General features: G+C 42.1%; 1 protein-coding gene across 1 annotated transcript in view; it reads left to right on the forward strand.

The window, feature by feature from the left end:
• The first annotated feature begins 10,009 nt into the window (after positions 1 to 10,009).
• The window catches only part of BPGM (bisphosphoglycerate mutase), a 28,096-nt gene continuing 18,767 nt past the window's right edge, over positions 10,010 to 19,338 (forward strand). The window contains exon 1 of the mRNA XM_030308475.1: positions 10,010 to 10,150. The gene's annotated coding sequence lies outside the window, so the exon portion shown is untranslated. The remainder of the gene's footprint in view (positions 10,151 to 19,338) is intronic.

Consider the following 19,338-nt stretch of genomic DNA (forward strand, 5'->3'; position numbering starts at 1 on the left):
TTTGTAGTTATCATTCCCTTTTCTTTCTAGTTTTACCATCTTATTGTTTATGCATCCCTACAAATATCCACATTGTTTTATTTTGCATGTTGATGGACTTCAAGTGAAGGGAATCATACTTCACGTTCATTTTTGTGCAATATTATGTCTGAGATTTATTCCTGCTGACGTGTGTAGTTGTAGCTCATTTCCACCGCTTTAGAGTATTCCATTTTATGAATATACCACATTTTACTCATCTTTTCTCCTACTGATGGGCATTTGGGTCATTTCAGTTTTGTGCTTTTCTGAACAAAGCTGCGCTAACTCCTGTCGCACATAGGCAAGAGTTTTTCCACTGGAATTACTGGTGCATGGAATGTACCTACCTACAACTTTACTAGCTAATGCTAAATTGTTTTCCACACTGATGGTACTAATTCTCATAAGCATATGAATTCTAATTCGTCCAAATTCTCATCAACTTGAAATTGTCAGAAATTTTAGCCAATTTCACATCTTTCGCTCAGATCTTGGTTTCCAAACACGCCTCTAACACAACTGTTACACTCTAACTGTTTCTTCCTTGGCAAACAGTTGATTCCAGGGCCAGGGCACATCATACGTAAGATGAACCTGGAATATGTTGCAGTGCCAGAAAGTAAGAACACGGTCCAAAATAAAACAGAACTAGGGACCAACCTGAATTAGCTCTTAAGTGCCAAAGCTGGAAAAATTTGAGCAGCAAAATAAATAATCACAGTGTTCGATTCTAATCCATAAATATAATAGATACCCACGAGTCCATACAGATAAAAATAATTAATTAGGGGCGCCTGGGTGGCTCAGTCAGGTAAGTGTCCGACTTCGGTTCAGGTCATGATCTCGCAGTTCGTGAGCTCGAGCCCCGCATCGGGCTCTGTGCTGACAGCTCAGAGCCTGGAGCCTGCTTCACATACTATGTCTCCCTCTCTGTCTGCCCCTCCCCCACTCAAGCTCTGTCTCTCTCTGTCTCTCAAAAATAAACATTAAAAACTTTTTAAAAATTAAGTAAGTGGGGGAGATGCGACAGCTTTTCCTTTGGTAGAATTTGAACAAATAAATGTAAAAGGAAAGAGGAAAATATAAAATTATCAGGAAATACCACAGTAATAATGGCTGCGGACAAACTCCATCACCAGATGGTAAAATTAGTGGGTCAAGTTTGTGGAGAAATAAAGTTTGCATCATTTCAAAATATCTGCCCCAAGATATTTATTAATCACAAAGCGGAATTCAGTAGTTTTAAGTGGAAAAACCTGGCAGAAGCCACCTTAACCAAGTGATGAAGGTTTATACCACCAATGATGAGACACATCAGTATCATGAACTCTGTGATATGATGCAGGAAGGAGAATATGGTATTTCGTGGTATTCTCACCTAACGTGCATAACCTCAGTTTAATCATGAGAAAATATCAGGTGAACTCAAACTGAGAGACATCTGACAAAATAATCTGTACTCTTCGAAAATACCAAGGTCGTGAAAGACAAGAAAAGCTGAGGAATGATTACACACTGCAAGGGACTCAGGATAGCCGTCAACTTCTTTGCACCCCCAGAGCCTCCCCCCTCCCTACATACTTAATACTTCCATCAAAACACCTCAATAATTACACTTGCACTTATATTTGTTGGGCCGTAATGAACAATTCATGAGTTGGTCTCTTTCCTTTTAGACCATACTCCTTAGGGACAAGGAAAATGTTTCACTTATATTTATATCTCTTGCTCCCAGCACGGTTCAAGGTAGGCACTAAATGTACTGTTAACTCACTTCGTTCAAAACCTAACACAATTTCTTAAACATGAGGAGACATTCAATGAATGATTAGTTACTTTTGGGTTTGATTTGCTGGTTGAGACCAGATCCTATGCATTTCTGAAGATGTTACTGGGTTGTTTTTTTTTTTTTTTTTCATTTTTTCTTTTCCTTTTTTGTTCTCCTTTCTTCTCCATTGTTAGAGAAGGTGGAGACTCCACAAAGCATAAGAAAATATGGGAGTTTAAGCAAAGAGGAATACATATTATATATTTATATATTATATACCTGAAAATATAAGGAGTTATACATATTGCTGAATTTACCCTTTTCTGGAGACAAAAAATGTAACTTTTTCCACAACATTTTGTTAAAAGTTGGTCTGTTGTTAATATTTTGCCTAATATGATTTGATTTGGAGCTGAGAACATAGGTTTTTTTTTTCCTATTGGTCTTAAAAATACTTTTCAACACAAGGGAAGTGTTAGCAAGATACAGATGCCTGGCCTTTACATACTTGCTTAAAGTTCCAAAGGTGAAGAAATGTAGGTCATGTGGCATTGCAGGTTCTCTGCTTCAGCTGTCACGGAGTAATCATGGATCACAACAATCTGAGTTTCAACACGTCATTCAGCACGTCAAGAATCATCAGCATTGGTGCCTTTGCCATTACTCACCTTATACACCATACCTAGTTTACAGAGCAACCTTTTTTTTTTTTTTGCTAACTTTTCCATTCTGTGCTTACCACACAGGTGATCTACCTAGTTCTCTTATCTGACATTCCCCTGAGAGATAATGTCAGAGACTAGGATACTCAACTGGCATAAAAAGACCAATGCTCAGTTGTTGGTACTGGCTGATGGTCGCAAGACTGGTAACAAATTGCTTATTCTCATTACTCTGTACTTGAAAACTCACGATAAACGAAGCCAACCAAGCAATCTTCTACATGTATGTAGTGAAGATTCAAATGGGGAACATAAAGAGCTTAGTCTCACTCATGTTGGAGTCACAGACATGTAAGTAAAGTAGCTTACAAAACAGAACTTAGAAGGAGCTACAGAAATGACAGCCCTGAAAGCCACCAGAGAACATTCTGTTAAAAAATTCTGGGACCTCAGGTAGCTTCAAAAATGTTTATTACGCAAGGAAAAGATACTTTACATAATAAGGCTTGGTTTAGAAGCGTATGATAATTTCATTTGTAAATAGATTGTCTTTTGTTTGCTGTTGTGATTTTTTAATACTATTTTAGATTTCTTTAGTGTTTTCCTCTCTGTATTTTTTAAACCCCTAGCCTTCATTTTTTTCTCAACACGCTAGCATCTGTGTCCTGGCACTTGTTTTCACTAAGTAATCACATGTCTTACCCTACGTAGTGCAGCCCCTGAAACCTTATCTGCTAGGACCAGCCTTCTCCTGCCCTAAGAGGGCCTCCCAGTTGCTTACTGTATCAGTTTTTCTCTAGAAGAAAAGAGAATATCAACAAGGTTGATTTTATTCTATACATAAGAAATAATATTGGGCCCTTAATCTACCGTGGAGACTTTTTAAAGCTAAAATTTATTGACCTCCTTCCATATGTTAACTTATTTAAATAATACAACTTTATAAGGTAGGTACCTTTAAATAAGGCAAGGATGCTAAACAGGGTGTCCAAGTTCACATGGTTAGCACAGGACAGAATCAGGCAGACTGCTTCCAGAGCCCACACTCTTACACTTCTTTTGAACCTCCAAGTCATATTTTCTTCCTGTTGGATAATTATTAGTCCCCAGTAATATACCTGCATTAGAGATTCAGCCTGGGAATTAGGAAATTTGAAATATTGTTCTATACTTTAACTGGGGAGGAAACAGCATTCTAGGGAGGGAAAATGCATGCACAAAGTCTTAGTGGCTATGGAGAGGAAGAAGGAAGGCCAATATTAGGAATAATGGGAAACCATTGCAGTGTTTGAAGCTAGAGGGGCTGGGAGATTAGTTGTGATATGACTCCAAAGATACTCTACCAATATCACCTTGGCTGCCTAAAAGAGAGCAACAGTGGATTCAGGAAAATTTGGTTAGGAGTCTACTGAGAAAATCCAGGCAGGAGGTAATGGTAGCTTGGGTTAGGGTATTGGTAGTGTGTGTGTGTGTGTGTGTGTGTGTGTGTGTGTGTGTGTGGTGGAAGGATGGAAAAAGGGTATTTTAAAACATGTACCCTTGATTAAAACTGATTTTGATTAGATCATATAAAGAAACTTTAGCAACACATTCTAGAAACTACACCTCCAGATAACATGTTACTGGCTTCAAAGTACCATATTGGGATGTTAAACACCTATTTCAAAATGCTTCATGGCTCTAAATAATTCTGGAAAACCTTTTTTATAATTTCCTTCAGAAACCATTTATGAGCCAAACCAGAAAAATAGGCTCATTGCTATATACGTGCTTCATATTTTATATATATATTTTAAGTCACATTTCATATTATACATATACATATACACACACACACACATATACACAGGTATACTTTATAAATCCCAAAAGCTAAGGGAACTGTGTATAATGTTGTTAAATTGCTGCAGGATTTATAAGAACTTCCTTTTATGACTCTCACCTTCCAATGTATATAGTAAGGACACTTCTATAAGAAAATAAGCAACACAGGGGGAAAAAAGCTACATCATCTGATTGTTCACCAAAAACTGAAGATATGTTCTTTTGGCAAAGAGTGAGCCAATTCAGGAACCCATAGACAGAAGGAATTCTTGGAAAGTCAGGAGGTGGTTTTTTTTGGGTTTTTTTTGTTTTGTTTTGTTTTTTTTTTACGGAATAGATATAAATATATATCCTAGAAGATTGACAACAAATTTCTCACAGGAAAAAAAAAATGAAGTTCCACCCATCAGCTTTTAGGAGCAGTGGACAGCATGGTGGGATGAGTCAAAATTTTAGAACCATGCCTAGGAGTCAAGCTCTGGTTCTCTTAACTAGCTACGCAGGTTTGAACGAATTCTCGGAGCCTTACTTTCCTCATCTATAAAATGGAGACACAAATGCCAGGAGTTTTGTAAGGTTCTATTAACAGACCCCTGTCCATTCCCTCCCCCAATTTTCTGTCACCTAAACTCCCTTTTCCTCAGGAAACTCTGAGGCAAGCAGGGCTTAAAGGCCAACCCCTCTGGGAGCTTTAGGCTTAAATGGCTTCTGCTCTCTCAGCCCTGCAATACCAGGGCACAGAGAAAAGAATTCTTGGCCACCTTACCAGCCCTGTCAAAAAAGAACTGAGACCAGCAGGCAGTCCCTTTGGTTCAACAGACATTTCCAGAGCACCCTGTCACTGGGGGAAATAAGCAGTCCATTTAAATCCCTGAATCTTTTCAAGACACTGAAACACCCACAATGTCTGGAAGTAGCAGACTGGTTGAATTATGAGACATAATTCTTGAAGGCACATTCACATGATAGAATTATGTGCTGAAAAAGAATTTTATTTATTTATTTTTTTTAATTTTTTTTTTCCAACGTTTATTTATTTTTAAGACAGAGAGAGACAGAGCATGAACGGGGGAGGGGCAGAGAGAGAGGGAGACACAGAATCGGAAACAGGCTCCAGGCTCTGAGCCATCAGCCCAGAGCCTGACGCGGGGCTCGAACTCCCGGACCGCGAGATCGTGACCTGGCCGAAGTCGGACGCTTAACCGACTGCGCCACCCAGGCGCCCCTGAAAAAGAATTTTAAATGACGGGGAGATGTTCATAATAAATTAAGTAAATGTTGCTGTAAAATAGTATATACATTAAGGATTCCAGGGTTTTTTTTTTTAATAATTGATTTATAGGGAAAACCAGAAGGAAATAAAAATTGTCAATGATAAGTTCTGAGTGGTTGGATTATGGGTATTTTAATTTTTTTTAATGTTTATTTTTGAGAGGGAGAGAGACAGAGCGCAAGCAGGGGAGGGGCAGAGAAGAGAGGGAGACACAGAATCTGAAACAGGCTCCAGGCTCTAAGCTGTCAACACAAAGCCCACATGGGGCTCAAACTCATGAACCGTGAGATCATGACCTGAGCCAAAGTCGGATGCTTAACCGACAGGCGCCCCAGATTACGGGTATTTTAATTTTTTTCTTTTCTAAACCTTATACAATAAATGTAATAGTTTTCAATATAGTGTTTCAATATGTAAATATGATACAGCATTTAGGAAACAACTCCACTGGGCAGAAATTGTCACTACCTTGTTCATCACCATAGAAAAATAAGCATTTTTTTTAAATTTTTTTTAATGTCTGTTTATTTTTGGGACAGAGACAGAACATGAGTGGGGGGAGGGTCAGAGAGAGAGGGAGACACAGAATCTGAAACAAGCTCCAGGCTCTGAGCTGTCAGCACAGAGCCCGACGCGGGGCTTGAACTCACGGACCACGAGATCGTGACCTGAGCCGAAGCAGGACGCTTAACCAACTGAGCCACCCAGGTACCCCGAAAAATAAGCATTTTAAAGAAATGTGCCCTTTTCCTCAATAGAGAGGTAAAAAATTTGGATGGGGCAAATTTTTTGGATGAGGCCCCTCCCTCCCTTGTCCTTGAGTTTTGGGTGTCCCTACACAGCCCAGAACTGAGAGTGGAAAATTAAAAAAAAAAAATCATCCTGGCTCTTTTCCTGTCCATAGATGCTCAGTGTTGAGACTTAGGATGGGGAAATTTCACATAGTTGAGACCTCCCAATACAGGGGCTCCTGGCCTTGTCCATGGGTCTGCACCCTCTCCACATTCACTTCCTGACAGTCGCTTCTCCGGGTGGCCGTGAGATACTGGGAGACTCCCGTCCTATATCCTCTGCAGTCAGGTCTCTGCTTGGGAGCAGGAAAGGGAAGGAAGGTACAAGGCCCAAATTTTCTTGAATTCTTAAAATACGAGTACTGCTAAGTAGTTAGAACACTTGACGTTTATCATTAGCGTAATTGTTAAGAATAACTACCACTTACTGAATGCTTTCCAGGTGCCAGGTACACACTGTGTTCTTTCATTGAATTTTCACATTAGCCACATAGGTTTTATTCCTATTTCACAGATAAAGACACAGGCTGAGGTCAAGCAGCATGCCTAAGTTCCCAGTTCTATAAAATGGCTGACGTAAGGTGCTTCACAGATTGTGAAACTGTTTCAAAACGGCCTCTGTTATTTTTCACACTACTCTGCGAGAAGCGGGTTCTACGTTTTCACTTGTGAATGAAGGGGCAGATGGCTTTAATGTCCTCTCTGTGGGTCTACGTGCCTGATCCATGAGAGCATTCCCAGCATTTGGTTTCAGTTAGAGGAGTCCTATACTTAGCAGGGCGATGGTGGGAGCCAAACCTGACCCGACTATACCAGATTGTGCGTGACAGATTTTAATCTGACTCTGAAGAAGGTAGGGTGTGGTGGGAGACTAGATACCAGCAGCAAACAACCAGATCAGGATGTGACCTGACACTGTGAAGACAAGGAGGCAGTCCTGTACATTGGATATAGGGTCAATTAATTCTGGACTTTGCTGGTGAGAAGCGGGGGGAGGAGGGAGCCAATTCTGACAAAGGCAGAATAGCCTAAGTCAATGGATGATGTTTTGATGCTTGGTGGACCAGCTCGACCCTACCTCAAAGGCTATATAAACAGCTGTGAAATTCTTTTGGCCAGGTATGTATGCTATCATAAAAGTATTTTATTCAGGTTCTGAATAAGACAATCTGCTACTAACCCTTAAAGTACCACGTGTTAACATCGACTTTTCAATATACACACGTAACAGAGAGAAAAACAAAGAGACAACACGGCTATGATAATTTACGGCATTTTCTTTTTTTTTAACTTTTTAAAATGTTTTATTTATTTTTGAGAGAGAGGGAGGACGCATGTGCACGAGTAGGGGAGGGGGCAGAGAGAGGGGGAGACACAGAATCTGAAGCAGGCTCCAGCCTCTGAGCTGTCAGCACAGAGCCCGATGCGGGGCTTGAACCCACGAACTCTGAGATCATGACCTGAGTCAAAGTCGGATGCTCAAGCGACTCAGCCACCCAGGCGCCCCAATTTACTGCATTTTCATTTGTTTGGATGAAAGTGGGACTACACCAAAGTTGCTGGAAACAAAGCAGTGAACTGTGACACTATTTCCATAGCTAAACTGCTTGCCTGTATCAGAATTAAATTTCTCCTGATTGGCCTTAATGGAAGTTAATTTTAACATCAGTAACCTTGATTAAAAAAAAAAAACTATTGGGGCCCCCGGGTGGCTCAGTCGGTCAAGTGTCCGACTTCAGCTCAGGTCATGATCTTGCGGTCTGTGAATTTGAGCCCCGCGTTGCACTCTGTGCTGACAGCTCAGAGCCTGGAACCTGCTTCAGATTCTGTGCGTCCCTCTCTCTCTGCCCCTCCCCCACTCATGCCTCTGTCTCTCTCTCTCTTTATCTCAAAAGTAAATAAACATTAAAATAATAATTAAAAAAACCTATTGTTTATTTTTGGGGAAAGCAGCAGAAGAGGAAACATTTTCTCAGAATTATGAATCGGCAACCTTGGGTCCTTGCCACGGTTCTGTCCCCAACTGCTGTAATAATTGTGAACGTTAAGCCTTTTAAAGTTCCGATTTCTCACCTGTACAAAGAGATTCTAAAATGCAAGTGATGTTTGGGATTGTTCATGTCCTAGGTGCCCAGCTAGCCCTCCATGGGTATCCACAACAGTGAAGCCAAATCCAATGAGCAGGGGCCCTTAAGTCCTAAGTAAGGATCCCTAAATGTCAAATGCTGTAAGAGTCTGACACGCGAATGGTCGTCTTTAGACTCCAGAGTAGGGATGGGGGGCACGGAGTAGGGAGCTTCGATGCTACCCTGTAGTAGAAAAGCTTTTTCCTCACTTTGCCCCCATCTGGCATGGAGAAGAGGAAAAACAAGTGAGTACGAGTATAGGATTTAGAAGCTGCGTTCCTGGACGCTGCCTCCTCCAGTTGCTCTGACCTGACTCTGGTCAATCTCGTGCAAGGTGAATTCTAACTATCGCTAGGTGGGACCTATCACCTGCTGGGACCCGTCAGGCCTTGGAGGTGTGCTCTCCCAGAAGTAAAGCTCTTGTCTTTGAGATTCCAGGAGGAACTGTTACATTCAAAGACAGGGAAATGCTATGCCGAGCTAACTACAAACGCTTGGGTGGTAATGAGCTCAATACGTAGTGTGTCACAGAGTTTAAAATGTGGAAGGATGATCTTTTCAAAATGATGTTTAATTTAGGCTTATGTTTATGCCTGGTGGTCACAAACCTACTGAACTTGTCACGAGGATGAAATAGGAAAAAGCCAAAAGAGGACACTCAACAGTAGGTAGGGCAGCTTCTAGAAATCAAGAAGGACAATTTCCCAGGTGGTCAGGCAAACCTATCATTCCTTATCTTTCTCGTCCACCCAAAAGTTCTGACACTCGCTTCAAAGCTGTGTGGTAGTTCAAAGCTACTCAGATGCTTACAGGGCCTCGTGCCGAGCTTTGGGTATTTTCATGGGTTTCTCCTGTTCAGTCACTGTGGCCTCCCAATCTATAATTCTCCTCCTCTTTCCATTCCATCCTTCCTTCAACTGTTCTAGCTTTTTTCATGCATCCCTCTTATCACTTTTCTTCCCCAACCAAAATAGTGTCGGGGAATTGCCCAAAGGGAGTCCCTATGAACGTACTAAGAGAAAGGGGCATGAGTTACTGCTCATAAATCGGGCACTTTAAAGGCTTTAAAGGCTTTTGCTTTAATCACGATGTAAGTCTGACAACCACTGAGGAAAGCAGGAGCTTTTCGCCTGCGAGGACTCCCACCTTCATCCCCAGGATGAAAATTTCCCATGAGCAAGAGAAGGTATCACCTCATCACTTCCAGGATTCCGCGGACACTTCTCTACGTTGGCAGATAGTTCATTTGTGACCCGAATCGCTTTCCAGCAGCACCTCAAGGGTTTAAACGCTACCCAAGCCCAAAGGTTTTCTATCGCCGCGGCGATGCTCCCGGCTTTGTTTTTTTCTACTTCCCCAGGCCCAGGCCCGCCCCCCGGCGTCGAAGTCAGGTCTTTACTGGTCTGGGAGTATGCTCGTCTCCGCAGAGAGCCAATCAAAGCCTCGCCTTCTACCCCAGGGCTTTGGGAAGCGGAAAAGACCCGGACCTGATCCCGGGAGTGGGGCGAGGCCTCAAATGAGTGACAGCTCGACCCTCCAATAGGCAGAGCGCTAGGACCTGCCCCTTCTGGCTCCAGAGCTAGAAAAGAGCGTCGATGCCGGCGGCAGTGATGAGTTGTAGGAGGAGCTGGCTGCTTGGCGGTTCTGAGGAGCGGTGGCTGCTGCTGCTGGTGGCCTCTTTGCAGGTGAGTGGTTTTGTTTTCGAATTTTGCTGTTGCGAACCTTAACGTTTTTCAGTGATGTGGTGTTTTAATTTGAGCGCAGGAAGGCCATTTCCTTACTCCCCGGATTCCGTCTTTGGAGAGAATCTGGAGCTCGCTCGTCCGCCCCTTGAGCTCCCACCCTCACTTACTCCCCAAGGTCCCTCTCAGCTGTTCCTTTCGCAGAATGTGCCCCTCTGGGAGTCAGATCTGTCAGCTGAAAGGAGGACTCCGCGTTGGTAGTGGTGTCTTGACGGCAAGAATAAATAGGAGTTGGAGGGAGTGATGAACTCCTCGCTCCTGGACGTTTGAGGCACAGGGTGGCAGAGCCCCTTCACTAGTAGGGGTCCTGGAAGCAAGCTCGGGTGTTTTCAGAGCCATGCCACTAGGACGATGGCAGACCTGGCCCTAAACGTCTAAGTAGAGAGAAAAAAACTGAATGGCAGGGAAGGAGAAAGAGGTGAATATCTGCGATGGTTTCATGTAGCTCTCAAATCGAGCTAAATCACAGGTTCTTAGAATCACTAAAAATTAAAAAAAAAAAGTAAGTTTATTTCTCCTCCTTCCAAAGGGATGGGGGCTGCATTACTCGAGAAGGGCAACAGAAATGCATGATGGAAGTAAAGTTCACAGTTACTCTGAAAAAGTAAAGTTAAAGGATAATTGGTTGTTTGCTAACTTATTATAACCCTCTTCCCCTACTGCCTCCCTTCCAAATTATGGAGGATTTACAGCCCGTGAGTGGTACCAGAATGTTGACCGAATGTAGACTTTTCGAGAAAAGAATCAAATGCTGTCTTTCACCAGTAGCTGCTACCGTTTTCTGTGATGAGAGCAGAACACATGTCAGTTTGTACTTTGTTCTAAACCTCTCTCCCCTGAGGACAGGGACTAGGTTTTATCCATCTTTGTATTCCTGTACCATCTCGACACACCACAGATGCCCCTCGAATGTGGTGGACTTTCTTTTATTTTAAGTTTTAATTTTTAATCCTAGTTAGTTAACATAGAGTGTTATATTAGCTTCAGGTGAACAATGCAGTGATTCAACACTTCCATACATCACCCTGTGCTCATCACAAGTGCACTCCCTAATCCCCATGTTGGTGGACTTTAGAGAAGTGTAATTCAAACATATGGTGTAATGGAAGGAGCTCTGAGCTGGAAGTCAGGACACCTAGGTTTTAGTCATGAAGCTGTTGCTATTTGTGTAATCTTAAACAAATCATTTCAACCCTCTGACTTAGTTTCTTGCATCTTTAAAAAGCGGATGGTGCAGTGGATTATTTCCGAGGGCCAGGCCTGTGTTAAAAGCCGGTTTTAAACTAAAGGTGATTAGACATTTTCCACCACGAGTACATAAGCAAAAAATCTCATAGCAGTAAATTCTGGGCCAATCTGTTGGCAAATAAAAGTTCCCATCTACAAAGGGTGGTGCTTACTCTTTTGTGCCCCCGTTTAAACCAAACCAAATGGATCATTGTAGAAAATTTGGTCCGTGTACAGAATGACCATTGTACAGGGCGTAATGTGGCAGAAAATGTCATCCTTTATTCCGTCGCTCAGAGGTAACCACCGTTAGTGTTTGGGCAGATCTTCCAGTCTCTCTTCCTCTTTTGCCTTCTACGGCTGGTCGAGATTAAGTGGCACATTTCATTTCAAGTAATGACTGGTACATCTAAATTCAGCTGTGCCTTCATTTCTGTGGGCCTGGTGCTCAGAGAACAGAGGATACACAAATATTTGAGCCAACAGGTCTCTTGAACATCCTTGGAATGAAGTCTGGTTGTGAGAGGATGTTTACGTGGAAAAATAAGACTACAAGTATTACTTAATGGTAATATTCTTGCACTGAAATTTGGCCACAAATATTGAAAAAAATGTACTTTATAAAACATAAACTTGACCAAGGCATTTGGATTGTAGAATACTGCTTAATATTTTGTATGTTTCTAGAGCTGTATGTTAACATCAACTCCCCATACCCCCAATACACACAACATTTGATTGTATTTCTCCTTCCACTACCTAATTTAACCTTTTCTCTTTACCCCCGCCCTCACTTTACTTTTTTTAATTATTTTTTAAAGTTATTATTTTTTTAATGTTTATTTTTTTTTGAGAGAGAGAGAGCATGAGGTGGGGTGGGGGGGAGTATAGAGAGAGGGAGACACAGAATCTGAAGCAGGCTGTAGGCTCTGAGCTGTCAGCACAGAGGTCAAAGCGGGGCTCGAACTCACAGACTGCGAGATCGTGACCTGAGCCAAAGTGAGGCGTTTAACCGACTGAACCACTCAGGTGCCCCTCATTTCACTTTATTCCCAGCATTTACTTCTGCGCATACCTCAGCAAGGAGGATCACTTTCAGGAGCCTGAGATCTGTGCCAGGCTTGGTTCGTCAAAGTCTGCTGCATTCAACCCAGAATACTTTTCACTTCGGCAGGAGTGCTTCACTGTAATTTCATTTAGTCTCACCCATAGCCCTTGAGAACAGCAGTTATCCTTATCTTCATGGATAAGGAGCCTGAGGTCCAGAAAATTTGAATAACTTGGTCAATATCAGTAAGTAGCAGAGCTGGGACTAATGTCCAGGTTTCTTGACTTCAGACTTCTGGGATTTGGTGGAAGTAGCTTGTGTTGACAAAAGCTACTATCCTGGGGGAATAAGTAACCAAAGTTAGGAAGGAGGTGTCATGAGTGGGTGTTTTGCTCATCAGTGATGCCGTACAGGCCGGAACAAGCAACGTGCCTCAGGCAAACACTCATCTCATTACAGATGGAGATGTCTTCCCTGTGAATAGGGGTCTCCCTGCTGTGGTTTGCTTTGCATGTACCAAGTGATCAGTGGGGGCTGCTGGTAGATGTAAAGCTGGAGAATGACAGGGTCGTAATGCCTGCAAAACACCTGGAGGTGATAGCATTTGCTCCTGGTAGAGAAGCACCCTTAGATTACAAATACAAATAGAAAAGTTACTGTAAAGCTTTAGGGAAAGTAATAGATAGTGGAAAACAAGGTACTTTCAGGTACATGTTTGAACTTTTAATATTGAGCTTGATTTGGGGGAAAGAACGCTTTGTTAAGACTCCAAGAACTGAGCTCTGGATTTCATTTCCCTTAAGAACAGTTCCTTTTTAATTTATTAGAAACATGGCTAACCCCTCTTTTTTTTCTGTCCTCAAATACAGCCAGCCTATGTTCTGTAGAGTTGGATTCCTACAGAGTTAGGTTAAGAGTTGTTCAAAGCTGTGCAATGAGGTTTTGGACTAGGAAAAACATCAGAGTGGTTGAGGGTAGCATTTGAAGAGCTAATAATTAAGAGTAATCTTTTGATCAAAGCAACCCTGACTCTGTATCCCTTTTTTTTTTTTTAAGTTTATTTATTTATTTTGAGAGAAAGAGCAAGAGAGAAGGAGTCAGGGAGGGGTAGAGAGAGAGGAAAGGAGAGAATCCCAAGCAGGCTCCGTACTGTCAGTACAGAGCCCTACGCAGGGCTCAAACTCACGAACTGTGAGATCATGACCTGAGCCAAAATCAGACACTTAACTGACTGAGCCACCCAGGTGCCCTTCTGTATCCATTATTTTTATGTTACCTCAACATGATATCACTGATCACATTTCTTCCTCAGTTTTTGGAAGCAGAAAACAAACTAAGTTTTTAGACTGGTCTTTAGCCTGTAATTTTCCCCACCCATTCATGAGTTGTTATGCTAGAGTATTAGACATCATTACTTTTCAAACACCTGAGGAAGGGAGGCAGCAACGTCTCAGGAGCATTAGTTTGGAAGACGGAACGAGCGTCAGTTATTGGGGTTGGCGGGGGAGGTGAGTGAAATTATATGCTTTAATGAAAGGCAGGAGTAGGAGGCAGCAGCAAGATTGTTGTGCTACATTTGTTGAAACTACCTAGAGGTCCTGGAAATATTGTAGTAGTAACCTCAGTAAATGCAGGGCCATGTGTTTGCACCAGTCCCCTACCTGCCTGCTCTCTCCAGGCTTGCCTTGCTGAAAGGATGCTGAGTCTAAAAAAATAAATAAATAGGGGCTCAGCCGGTTAAGCATCTGACTTCAGCTCAGGTCATGATCTCACGGTTTGTGGGTTCAAGCCCCGCAGCAGGCTCTGTGCTGGCAGCTCAGAGCCTGGAGCCTGCTTCAGATCCTGTGTCTCCCCCTCTCTCTGTCTCTCTGTCTCTCTCTGTTTCTCCCTTAAAAAAAATAAACATTTGAAAATAAATAACATAACTTCAATTTTATGGTGGCATTTATGGAAAGAATATTTTTTTGGCTCTACAAGCGATTTAGGTGGAATTTCTATGCCTACACGTAGTGAAAAGTCTTTGAAAAGATGTCACCTGCATAGCGTGTTTCCTTTGAATCACCTGTCGATTTACTGCCGGGCCAATTGCTAAGCTTGTATTCCCGAGCAAGTGTACATTCACCTGAAGTGTGAGACACTGTGGCAATTTATGAAGACGATAGTCTAAGAAAAGTAAAGCATGTCAAAATGACCTATTTTTGAAGTTGCTTACTACCATGAATACGTCTTCTCTCTAACTTTACCTTGGACCCGTTATGAATTACGTGAATTAAGCAAAAGTAAGCTCCTCAGACTGATTTAAATGAGTTCAGTATTGTCTTCTGTGAGGAATAAAAACAATTATGAATGGGATTTCATTCCTCAAGGTACTTGCAGTTCTGGCCAAGAATAAAATCAGGTGATTTAATAATTCTGAGATTATCCCATGACAGGATGCTTAAAGGTTCAAAATGCTGATATGATTAGTAGATCTGAATATGATATCCAGCTAGGCCAGGGATTGGCAAAGTAAGGCCTTCTGGTCTACTCCCTGTTTTTGTACAGCCCACAAGCTCTGAATAGTTTTTACCTCATTTACTCGTTGAAATAAGTCAAACGATGACAATAGTTCACATGGATGAAAATTATATAAAATTCTAATTTCAGTGTCCACACATAAAATTTTATTGGACTAAAGCTTCATTTATTCATTTATGACCTGTCTATGGCTGCTATCAGCTACAGTGGCAGAACTGAGTAACTGAAAGAGAAGCCAGATAGCCCACGGAGCCTAAAATGTTTACTGTTTGGCCTTTTACAAAAAAAGTTGCCAACACCTCAGCTAAGCTGTACTGTCTTTCACGTTCATCTCCTTCATCGCATCTCAACAGCCATTATCCTGGTCCAGGTCTCCATTATCTACATTACCAGAATCCTTGCAAAGGCCTCTCAGGTTTTCCTATCAGTGGTTTTTCCCATCTCATTCTGTGTTTGTAAGTGCTGCCTGATCCTCCTAAAATACACATACTTATTTTAGTGATGTCCCAATACTTATGGAAGAACCTATCTTCTTTGCACAAGACCTTTCTGGGGCCACTATTCAGTCTTATCTTTCAGGCTAATCTCCTCCTACTTCCTTGTTAGACCCTATACTTAGGATAGAGATCATAAAATCTTCCAAATGGGACACTCAAGTGTGAAACGGGCCCTATAATGATTACGTGGGGGAAACAGGCCTAAAGCAAGACTGTTCTAGGCAAAGCAGGAAATGTGGTCACACTATCTATACTCCATCCGGTTTGAATGGCTCACCATTCTCCATATGTACCCGTTCCCTTGCTTCTACTCATTATACCCTTAGGCTCGAGTTCCTTTTCCTTGTTTTATAAGTCTGAGTCTTGAACATCTTTCCAAATCTAGGTTAAATAGTGCCATGTCCATGAGCCTTACTCAGAAATAATCCTTCCTTTTTTTATCTCCCTTATGAATGGCTTTCTCATGGTGTGGATGACTTTCTGCCTTAGTGATACACACACACACACACACACACACACACACACACACACACACACATCCTTTTTTCCCCATCAGTTCCTTGAAGACATAATCTGTGTTGGATCCTATACTCCTCATAGTCCTAGCATTATGTCATGCTCAGGTGGTGGTTGCGACACATGTTTAAAGAATGAATTAATTGACTAGACTGGGGAGACTGATGAATATTTGGGGCTGTCAATTTGTAAATCATCCATTTTAATGTGATTAAAGTAGTGAGAAAAGTTGGGTTTCCAAGGACTGAGGAGAGCCTCGGATGTCAACGTGGTTTGTCAAGAGTGGTTCTAGGCGTAAAGATAGGCGTTGGGGTCCAGCCTGTCTGAGACTGATTGCCAGCCCTGCCATTTACAATCTGTGTCACTTTGGGCAAGTTGACCTTTCCTCCTAAGTTTCTGCATCTGTAAAATGGGAGTAGTCCTAGAATCTTCTCCATAGAATGGTGGTTGAGGATTCAAATAGTCCCAAATCACATGGTGAGCCCTCTATGAATATTAGCTGCTGTGATACCACATGCTGTCTTCATCATCATGGTACTATTAATGGTGGGTAGGAAAATACAGCGACTCGAGATAAGGATGTAACAATAGAAGAGCTGAGAGAAATGCAGCCCCAAAATCTTAGAATAATTGTACCCCCTTGATTGAAGTAGTCAGTTTCAGAGGGACCAAAGTGGTGTGAGTCCTGCGAGAAGATGGTTTCACTTAGTAAGAAATGACTAGTTAGCAGTTTTTTGAGAGACCAGTTCAGTCGAGTGGTCAAGGCACAGGTTAGGTGTCCGAGAACTAAATAAGTATTGGCCAGAAGGCGGGGAAACAGTGAATAGGAAGGGGTGAGAAGGGGAGACACAGAAGCATATAAAAGATCTATTTGTTTAGTAAGTTTTTCTTTCAGCTTTACCATACTTTAAAAAGGAAGAGGGACGCCTGGGTGGCTCAGTTGGTTAAGCGACCGACTTCGGCTCAGGTCATGATCTTGGAGTTTGTGGGTTTGAGTCCCGCATCGGGCTCTGTGCTGAGAGCTCAGAGCCTGGGGCCTGCTTCAGATTCTGTGTTTCCCCCTCTCTCTAGTCCTCCCCTGCTCACGCTCTGTCTCTCAATAATAAATAAATGTTAAAAAAAAAACAATAAAAATAAAAAGGAAGAAACCCTGGGATATGCTAATTCAGTGACCTGTGTGGCCCTTTTTGGAATGAAGTAAATCATTGACTAAAATTGGTGCTTAATTCAGGTGCTGGTAACCCTTGCCAAGGGATACATAAGGAACCTTAAGAACCAACTCCAGAGTGGTTAGCTTTACCAAACACAACACAAAAAACAAAGCTTGATTTAAAAAAAAATAATAATTTTTCATTTTAGAGTGGGGAGTATATATTCATAGTATGGCACCCCTCTAAATTGCCCACTTGACTTTGTACCTTGAGGTTTTTCTCGAGCAGTCATAAGCTGAGCCCTTCTTTATACTCACCTTGTTTCTATGCGTTTTATGAAATGACTGCCTGGGTTTGGACGGACAAGTTGTGACTGGAGATGCTCCTGTGAAGTGAAGCCAAGTGGAGCCTAGATACTCAAAAAACCCAGACCCTGAAGTCTCTAGTGGTGAGAAGAAGGAGCACAGGCATTGGAGGCAGAAGGCGTGGATTGTCGTTCCAATTTGCCACTTAGTTGTTTGTTGGTTGGTTGCTTGTTGTTTTTTTTTTTTTTTTTCAAGTTTTTATTTGAATTCCAGTTACTTAACAGATGGTATAATATGGTCAGTTGGAGTCTCTTCTTTCTGGAGATTATGACCATTCATGAATATATTAAACTGTCAAGGACACAGAAGTGTAATGGATGATTGTTATCGGCTTTGGCTTTGCCACTAAATACACTGTGATTCTTGAATTAAGGCTTCCTAACCCCTCGGGCCTGCCAACTGAGTGGTTTTTACTTTGGAAGTTACCGCTAAAACGGTCAGGCCTTAGGCTCATTAAGCACAATGTAATCACCCCTGTCAAACTGACTTCAAGTCAATCAACACAGCTCCTTACTAAGTACCTTGTGTGTGTCGTATGTCAAGTGTCACGCTAGATTCCAGAGATAGGGCAAGTAGCACCTGCCGTGATACAGTTCACAGTCTAATAGGGCACCCAGATGCTGGACAAGTAATCTGTCACAAGTGACCCATCACAGCTGTATGCAGTGTTGTAGAGCAGGGTGCTTCACGAGTGTTTTCCAAGCAGGACTGTCCACTTCCCAATGGGTGAAAGGGAAGGGTAGAGAAGTCTGCCTAGAGCAGAGGTTCTCAAAGCATGGTCCTCAAACTGGCAGGATGTCAGCATCATGTGGGAACTTGTTAGAAATACAGATTCTCAGGCCCGCCCAGATGTGGTCAGTCAGGCCTTGGAAGTGAGGCCCAGCACTCTGTTTTAACCACTTCTGTTGGTGATTCTCATGTACATTCAAGTTTGAGAGTGATTGGCCTAGAGGAAATAACATTTAAGCTCTAAAGCTGTTCTGATCCGTTTGGTAGCCACTGGTCACATGTGGCTCTTGAGCCTTTGAAATGTGGCTGGTGCAAATTGAGACGTGCTATAAGTATAAATACGTATCAGGTTTCAAAGACCTACTATGAAACAAAAGAATGTAAAATACCCCATTAATACTTTTATATAGATTGTATGTTGGAATAGTATTTTGATTCTATAAGGTTAAATAAAATATATTATTTTTTTGAGTTTATTTATTTCAAGGAAGAAGAGACAGCATGAGTCGGGGAGGGGCAGAGAGAGGGGAGGAGAGAGAATCCCAAACAGGCTCTGCACTGTCAGCACAGAGCCTGATGAGGGGCTTGAACCCACAAAACTGTGAGATTATGACCTAAGCCAAAACCAAGAGTTGGGCACTCAACCGACTGAGCCACTCGGGTGCCCCTCAATAAGGTATATTATTAAAATTAATTGCATTTATTTCTTTTCCCTTTTTAATATGAATTTTAAGAAATCTAAAATTATATATGTGGCTTGCAGCATATTGTGATTGACACAGCCGATCTAAAGGGTGACTAGAGGTTACCTCAAGCTGGGTGGGACCAAAGTGGCAGTGGAGGGGAGGGGATGCAGGGCGAGGGTTCTGGGTAGGGTACAGTGTGTGCAGGGGTCCTGAAGCAAGAAAGAACATGGCATGCTCAAGGAAATAAGAGAAAACCAAAGCCTTGCAAGTCATGTTCAGGATTTTGGACTTTATCCTAAGACCAACAGGAAGTGATTGAGGATTTTAAATAGGGTGCTCACTTTTCAGGAAGTTTGCAGTTAATAAATGAAGGCAAGAGAGCTACATCTGAATAT

The sequence above is a fragment of the Lynx canadensis genome, chromosome A2, assembly GCF_007474595.2.
Source record: "Lynx canadensis isolate LIC74 chromosome A2, mLynCan4.pri.v2, whole genome shotgun sequence".
In the NCBI taxonomy this organism is placed as follows: Eukaryota; Metazoa; Chordata; class Mammalia; order Carnivora; family Felidae; genus Lynx; species Lynx canadensis.